This window comes from Lepisma saccharinum, unplaced genomic scaffold (assembly GCF_977018435.1).
Source record: "Lepisma saccharinum unplaced genomic scaffold, izLepSacc3.1 HAP1_SCAFFOLD_601, whole genome shotgun sequence".
Classification (NCBI taxonomy): Eukaryota; Metazoa; Arthropoda; class Insecta; order Zygentoma; family Lepismatidae; genus Lepisma; species Lepisma saccharinum.
Window position 1 is genome coordinate 65352 of NW_028143274.1, and position 8787 is coordinate 74138.

At 34.0% G+C, this 8787-nt stretch overlaps 2 pseudogenes; both read right to left on the minus strand.

The window, feature by feature from the left end:
- Positions 1-627: 627 nt before the first annotated feature.
- LOC145983058 (26S proteasome non-ATPase regulatory subunit 11 pseudogene) lies at positions 628-2103 on the minus strand (annotated as a pseudogene).
- A 4709-nt stretch (positions 2104-6812) lies between these two features.
- LOC145983059 (26S proteasome non-ATPase regulatory subunit 11 pseudogene) lies at positions 6813-8288 on the minus strand (annotated as a pseudogene).
- Between the last annotated feature and the right edge of the window lie 499 nt (positions 8289-8787).

Below are 8787 nucleotides of genomic sequence, written 5' to 3' on the forward strand. Positions count from 1 at the left end.
TACTTCACATGATATCGGAAGCATGTGAACCTATCCTTAGGTCACAAAGTTATACTTTATGTTCACACAGAACAAAGTAAAGTGTAATTCTTTTCTTTAAACAAAGAATCTTTGATAATATTTTTCAATTTTAGGGTTTGCGTATGTGATTGATTCATTTCAGCATTGAAACAGAACTATATTCATGACTCAACATGTCAAGCTATGTAACCACTGATCTTACTCCATCGACAATATCCAAACTAAAACATACACTGATACTGTCATAGTGAAAGTATTCAAGATAACTCTTAGTATCAGATGTTACATGTACACAATAAAGTTATTTTGCTAAACTGTATGTTTCTAATTCACATACTAATAAAACTATGTGTTTCATAACATACTTTTTCCAAATATATGCAACCACATAAGAATGTTACAACACTCATAGTTCATATTACTGTAATTCTAAACTTAATCATAAATGATAAGCATTGTAAGTATGTAACAATCTTTACCGATCAAGTAATTTTCAGTCACATATCTAATATAATATAGTAAGACATGTCTGCGCACTGCAACAATGCCTTTGAAAAGATACATTACAGGTAAGTAATCAAATGATTAAAATGTAAGTCTAAGACATTACAAATTTGAAGTTAACTTTAACTTCATGACATCATCGTGACATCTTCTGCGTACATGTGTACGATGCATGATCAAGTATGCTATCACAGTCAAAGTACAAATATGTGAGGAGTAAGCATGGAATGCTTCTAGACGAAATTTTCTCCTCCATAATTTCAAACATCTCTGCCTGAATGTTCTTTTACGAACATGTTTAGGATGAGTTGTTACTTTTCTCCTTGCACCTGGGCAATTGGTGAAAACAGTCTTATTAATTTGTTTCAATTTAAGTTTGGTGCCTTTCCTAATTGTATCCTTCAACTGGACATTTGAAACACTTTGGGGAAATACCCCTCCACCTTGGTCTAGAATACCGTGAAACTTCTTGTCCAAAATCATTTGGGAAAGTTTCTTCTCTACTCGGTTTACAGGTATGTTAATGCATTTTGAAACATAATCCACCTGAACACGAGAATAAGGTTCGATGATTTGACAAAGGTTTTGTTCCAACACTGTGTCATAAAGGCTGTCTAAATGTGCACGAACAATTGGGTCATTTTCCAATTCTTCTTTAAACTTACCCACAGCCTCCTGAAAGTCTGCCAGAGATCTTTTATGACTTGCTTGAGAAACACACTTCATAGCTTCAATTGCACTTCCGGCATACTTCAGAGCCAGTTTCTCGCTTATGATCTGTTGCACATCTACTGGTGTGTTCAACATTATTTTAGACAGCAGCATGTACTTCAATGCAGTCAAGGCGTTTGAGCTTTCCACACTATCATAGCCTTCAAATGCTTCACAGAAGTAAGAGTATGCTGTTTTGAAGTCTCTCTCGTTAGCAGCATGAAGAATGCCTGACTGCATATCAAGCGAAGCTTGTAGTTTTGGAGGGCAATAAATTGAATTAGCTGTAGTCCGAGCTGAGGTAAGTGCTGCACTTGCTTTTGGAAGATTACTCAAGGCATGGTAAGTTTTACTTTCTAGAAGTTGAACCTCTAGCAATAAATTTTTGTCATCTAACTTATTCAGTTCTTTTAATAAGGTCGATCCCAAGTGAAGAGCTTCAGTAAACATTCCAGTGTCCAAATACAAAGCTATTAGGCAGGCTTCCAAATACTGCCGGAGGATAGTCTTTTTATCTTGTTTTGAACACTCAATGCACTCCTTGCACAACTGAACCTTACTGCCAATGCTGGCTTCCAGATCCAAGAACATGTCAACCAGAGCACGAACCAATTTTGCTGCCTTCGCCTTACAAATGGTGCAGAGGAAGGGTCTCGTCTGTTTAATAAGTTCAGCCAGTTCTTTTGCTTTGCCATCTTTCTTGTAAGTCTCTCCTAGTTTCAAGATACTTTGTTCTTTGAGAGGAATTGCATCTTCTTCACTTTCATCTCCCTGTTCTTGCAGAAGCCTGGACATATCATCTATTTCCTCCAACTTATCTGAGGTTGACATTGAATAGGCTCTTTGCACACATATAACTGCCGCCATTTTTGTCTTTTCACCCACCTCGAGTTCATCTTTGATCTCTTCTCTAAGCTCTGTACAAGTAGCCTTGATTTCATCTCTGAACACTCTGACTTCTGAGATACTAGTTTTAATAATATCATTCAGCTCTGTCAATTGAGCATTAGTCTTGTCCTGAATAGCTTTGAGCTCTGTTTGGCCATCCTTGATAGCATTGAGAGCAGCCATAACATCTGCCAAGCAGAAATTACCCTTTGGATCTGACATATTTAAAGGTAAAAACACCTAAAATCAGAAACCAGAACAAGAAGCAAAACAATACAAAGATTATTATAAGCTTGAACCTTTTCAACTAATCACCTGACGTCTCATAATCTTAAATATATAACAACTTTGTCAGTATAATTTAAACTCAGTATTGGCACAATAGGTAACTATGGTGCTATGTTGAAAAGGAAATTTAAATTTACATATACTGATAACTTTATAATTATTATATTGATAAAAATGAAAAGAAAGAAAAAAAACTAGAAACAACAAAAATTACAATAGCATCAAATTATGCAATTATTTACAAGAACATTTATAACATATAAATGTTATTTATATGTAGAAAACATTTCTTTATTATCTCCTTGTGAGACAGAGCAAGTTTTTCACTAAATATTTGAGTATGCGTCAGTTCTACATCTGAGCACACTCAACATGTCAGATTCCTCAATCAGGTCCACAAGATGGCTTCCTTCAATTTTCAAAACTTCACATTTGGCTTGTTCACATTCAAAATGTAGAAAATATTACACTCACTTAGTCTTATTTCTCATAACATTTCATTTTAGATAATGCAATATTCATTTACTAGCTAGTTAATGCTGATGCCAGCCGATAATAATTTCCTGCTCTCAATTATTAAACTAGGCACTTTACACCAGTTCCAAATCTTTCCTTTTTCGTTATACAGATTATTCCATTATAAAAGCATTTTCAAGCTTCTGTTATCAACAAAATGTCTCTATATAGTTTCAACAAACTATTAAAGATTAACTTATCAAGTATAATCTCTCAAAAGATCCAGATTTTTAATGATATCAAACCTTCACCAATCGTCACATTTTTACTTATGTACCATCCATCTTGAGATTCCTTTTAAGTCACAGACAACTAGTATTAGAGCAACTAGTTCAAGCCAGATTTTTTAGTATGTGTTATCTTCAATTGTTTTTGTTTTATATTTTTGTCCATAAGTGCTTAACAGCTTGAATGTTTGTGTTGTAAATGTACATATTTGCTCTGTTACAGCTATTTTACTATGTATATCACAATATACTTATCTAATGATTACAATTACCATTTTTTGAATGTTGATATAAAATACCAAGTATGACATCATATTAGACATTGAACAATTTTAAAGAGTTGACCTTTGTATATAAACCTTGATGTCAATGCAAATGTACATAATTTCAATAAATTTAATTATAAATTTGAATGTAACTTATCTTGCTTGCCTGAAAGAACACATATGATTGAAGATATTTGTTTTTTCATATTGTCAGTCAAAAATAACTGTTATGAATATGAATTCAGAATATTGCACAATTTGATAATGATATACGAATTGGCTTTTTTTAAACATCATATTTAATGAAATTAGTTTAAATAGTAATTTCAGCCACTTCATTGCATTATATGAATAAAATTTTGAGCAATCATATGACTAAATTATTATAGATATAGCACAAATGTGGAACTTTGGACTTAGCCTAACCATTTTCAAATGTAGTTATGACAATGTATTATTTTTATTGTCATACTGGCGCTCAACAAGGGACGAACCCACAACAGATCTGAGCCCTACTGAGACATTTAACATATAATCATCAATACAATGCCTCTATATTTACAATCTGTTTACATGTTCAGCATTATAATCAATTGAGTGTGACTGAATATTTGTTTTCCAACAATACAACCAGAACTTGTTCATCATGAACCAATACATTTCAACTACCCATAATGAACATTTAGTACATAATAATATTGAAAAACAAAAAACATCAAGTTCGACATACCAACAATTATTATCCAGTAAAGTAACCATTTTTACATAAACAATGTACCTACATAACATTATTATTTATTATCAAATAATGAAGCACCATTCAGAACTTCATTCTCAACCTGGGAGCATAATTTCTATATTAATTTTTATTTAGCCAAAAAATATATTAATAATAATTTTTTACATGTAGAGTAAGTTACCTCTGATCTAAATTTCCCATTAGGAATTGATCCATTCATCTAGCAACATCGGCTAACAAGACAAAAATGTAAGTCCCTGCATCAAAAAGCAAACATCCTCAGTTTACGGAGTGCTGAATATAAGATTTCTTACATTGCAAATGAATTCATGCAAGAAATGTATAAATTATGATGTGTGCACAGAAATTATAAATCATAAATAATTGTTGTTCCTGAACTCGCAGCGTCACGGCTCGAACTTACTATTCAGCCCTTTGTGAACACATTTTGGAGCCATAATGCATTCTAGCATTTTTAAAGGAAACAACTACTTGACTGAAGCTTGGATCAACACGTGAATCACTTTGCTCTTTGTCAAGTTCATTTCTATTTGAGCCTACGATTCAATTCTTGGAATCTTTGTGCTCTAGTAAATATTTTTCAAGCCAAAGCTAAATCTTAGCATTCAAAATTATTATGCACATGCCATCACATTATATTATACATTTTTTTTGCACTCCAAAATACACATAACAAAGAATATTTGTTACATTAAATTTTTTCACCGTTCAACACAACTAAGGATCAAGAAATATGATGGATGACCAATGTCGGATCATGAAGATCAACTTAAGGCAAACTCTACAGAGGAATACTTCATACCTGAACTAATGTTTCAGACTCAATGAAAGAAGCATGAAAAGTGAGAAAATTTTGACATTAACAGCTGACAAAAGAAAAATTCTGCACAAAGTACTGTGACTCACAGTACCACCTTTAACCCACATCCTAAGAAGAAGAACTCAACCAACCAACCCTCATGGGTATGGTTGTGAAATGAAGCAGTATCTTTTGTCCTTCAAAACAACAAAATAAACAACGTGTTAGCATAAGCAATTTCATAATGCCAAAATTAATATATGAATAATTAAAAAAGTAAAGAACTGAGGTTTTATGTACCACCCTTGACACTCAGTCAATAAGAAACTCCCAACCAACCAACCCTTGTGGGTATGGTTGTGGAATGAAGAAGTATCTTTTGTCCTTCAAACCAACAAAATGAACAACATGTTCGCATAAGCAATTTCATAATGCTAAAATTAATATACAAAGAACGAAAAAGTAAAGAACTGAGGTCTTATATACCACCCTTGACACTCAGTCAATAAGAAACTCCCAACCAACCAACCCTTGTGGGTATGGTTGTGGAATGAAGAAGTATATTTTGTCCTTCAAACCAACAAAATAAACAACATGTTCGCATAAGCAATTTCATAATGCTAAAATTAATATACAAAGAACGAAAAAGTAAAGAACTGAGGTCTTATATACCACCCTTGACACTCAGTCAATAAGAAACTCCCAACCAACCAACCCTTAGAGTTACTTTACTCTGTGGATGGTAAGTATAGATTAAATTATCCTGCAACAATATTTCAGGATGTACATCAAATCAATCTTTGTTAAAATTAAAAATCTTTGAAAGTCAGATGGGTATACAATCATAATAAGTTGTCAGCTCACATGTGGTCAAATGTTAACACGTGTGCCCAAATTACCGCACCTTTATTGTTAACAGTGTATTCCAACAGAAGAATCAGGCTGCTGAACAAATTGAATAAATATGCATGAACCCCTTTATTAATATACTACTACTCCACCTAGACAACAGGTTACCATCGGGTGTGAGTGTTCAAACTACTCCCCTACCATCACCGTGCAATCTGAGGTAAAGGATATTAAATTCCAAATTATTATTTTGAACCTTTTAAGGCTTGATGCTCCGAGACTTTTCTGTGTTTGGATGAAACCTGTCTTCGGTTTCTTCAACATCCCCTTATAACACTTCAAAGTCGACATGTCTTTACTTCACATGATATCGGAAGCATGTGAACCTATCCTTAGGTCACAAAGTTATACTTTATGTTCACACAGAACAAAGTAAAGTGTAATTCTTTTCTTTAAACAAAGAATCTTTGATAATATTTTTCAATTTTAGGGTTTGCGTATGTGATTGATTCATTTCAGCATTGAAACAGAACTATATTCATGACTCAACATGTCAAGCTATGTAACCACTGATCTTACTCCATCGACAATATCCAAACTAAAACATACACTGATACTGTCATAGTGAAAGTATTCAAGATAACTCTTAGTATCAGATGTTACATGTACACAATAAAGTTATTTTGCTAAACTGTATGTTTCTAATTCACATACTAATAAAACTATGTGTTTCATAACATACTTTTTCCAAATATATGCAACCACATAAGAATGTTACAACACTCATAGTTCATATTACTGTAATTCTAAACTTAATCATAAATGATAAGCATTGTAAGTATGTAACAATCTTTACCGATCAAGTAATTTTCAGTCACATATCTAATATAATATAGTAAGACATGTCTGCGCACTGCAACAATGCCTTTGAAAAGATACATTACAGGTAAGTAATCAAATGATTAAAATGTAAGTCTAAGACATTACAAATTTGAAGTTAACTTTAACTTCATGACATCATCGTGACATCTTCTGCGTACATGTGTACGATGCATGATCAAGTATGCTATCACAGTCAAAGTACAAATATGTGAGGAGTAAGCATGGAATGCTTCTAGACGAAATTTTCTCCTCCATAATTTCAAACATCTCTGCCTGAATGTTCTTTTACGAACATGTTTAGGATGAGTTGTTACTTTTCTCCTTGCACCTGGGCAATTGGTGAAAACAGTCTTATTAATTTGTTTCAATTTAAGTTTGGTGCCTTTCCTAATTGTATCCTTCAACTGGACATTTGAAACACTTTGGGGAAATACCCCTCCACCTTGGTCTAGAATACCGTGAAACTTCTTGTCCAAAATCATTTGGGAAAGTTTCTTCTCTACTCGGTTTACAGGTATGTTAATGCATTTTGAAACATAATCCACCTGAACACGAGAATAAGGTTCGATGATTTGACAAAGGTTTTGTTCCAACACTGTGTCATAAAGGCTGTCTAAATGTGCACGAACAATTGGGTCATTTTCCAATTCTTCTTTAAACTTACCCACAGCCTCCTGAAAGTCTGCCAGAGATCTTTTATGACTTGCTTGAGAAACACACTTCATAGCTTCAATTGCACTTCCGGCATACTTCAGAGCCAGTTTCTCGCTTATGATCTGTTGCACATCTACTGGTGTGTTCAACATTATTTTAGACAGCAGCATGTACTTCAATGCAGTCAAGGCGTTTGAGCTTTCCACACTATCATAGCCTTCAAATGCTTCACAGAAGTAAGAGTATGCTGTTTTGAAGTCTCTCTCGTTAGCAGCATGAAGAATGCCTGACTGCATATCAAGCGAAGCTTGTAGTTTTGGAGGGCAATAAATTGAATTAGCTGTAGTCCGAGCTGAGGTAAGTGCTGCACTTGCTTTTGGAAGATTACTCAAGGCATGGTAAGTTTTACTTTCTAGAAGTTGAACCTCTAGCAATAAATTTTTGTCATCTAACTTATTCAGTTCTTTTAATAAGGTCGATCCCAAGTGAAGAGCTTCAGTAAACATTCCAGTGTCCAAATACAAAGCTATTAGGCAGGCTTCCAAATACTGCCGGAGGATAGTCTTTTTATCTTGTTTTGAACACTCAATGCACTCCTTGCACAACTGAACCTTACTGCCAATGCTGGCTTCCAGATCCAAGAACATGTCAACCAGAGCACGAACCAATTTTGCTGCCTTCGCCTTACAAATGGTGCAGAGGAAGGGTCTCGTCTGTTTAATAAGTTCAGCCAGTTCTTTTGCTTTGCCATCTTTCTTGTAAGTCTCTCCTAGTTTCAAGATACTTTGTTCTTTGAGAGGAATTGCATCTTCTTCACTTTCATCTCCCTGTTCTTGCAGAAGCCTGGACATATCATCTATTTCCTCCAACTTATCTGAGGTTGACATTGAATAGGCTCTTTGCACACATATAACTGCCGCCATTTTTGTCTTTTCACCCACCTCGAGTTCATCTTTGATCTCTTCTCTAAGCTCTGTACAAGTAGCCTTGATTTCATCTCTGAACACTCTGACTTCTGAGATACTAGTTTTAATAATATCATTCAGCTCTGTCAATTGAGCATTAGTCTTGTCCTGAATAGCTTTGAGCTCTGTTTGGCCATCCTTGATAGCATTGAGAGCAGCCATAACATCTGCCAAGCAGAAATTACCCTTTGGATCTGACATATTTAAAGGTAAAAACACCTAAAATCAGAAACCAGAACAAGAAGCAAAACAATACAAAGATTATTATAAGCTTGAACCTTTTCAACTAATCACCTGACGTCTCATAATCTTAAATATATAACAACTTTGTCAGTATAATTTAAACTCAGTATTGGCACAATAGGTAACTATGGTGCTATGTTGAAAAGGAAATTTAAATTTACATATACTGATAACTTTATAATTATTATATTGATAAAAATGAAAAGAAAGAAAA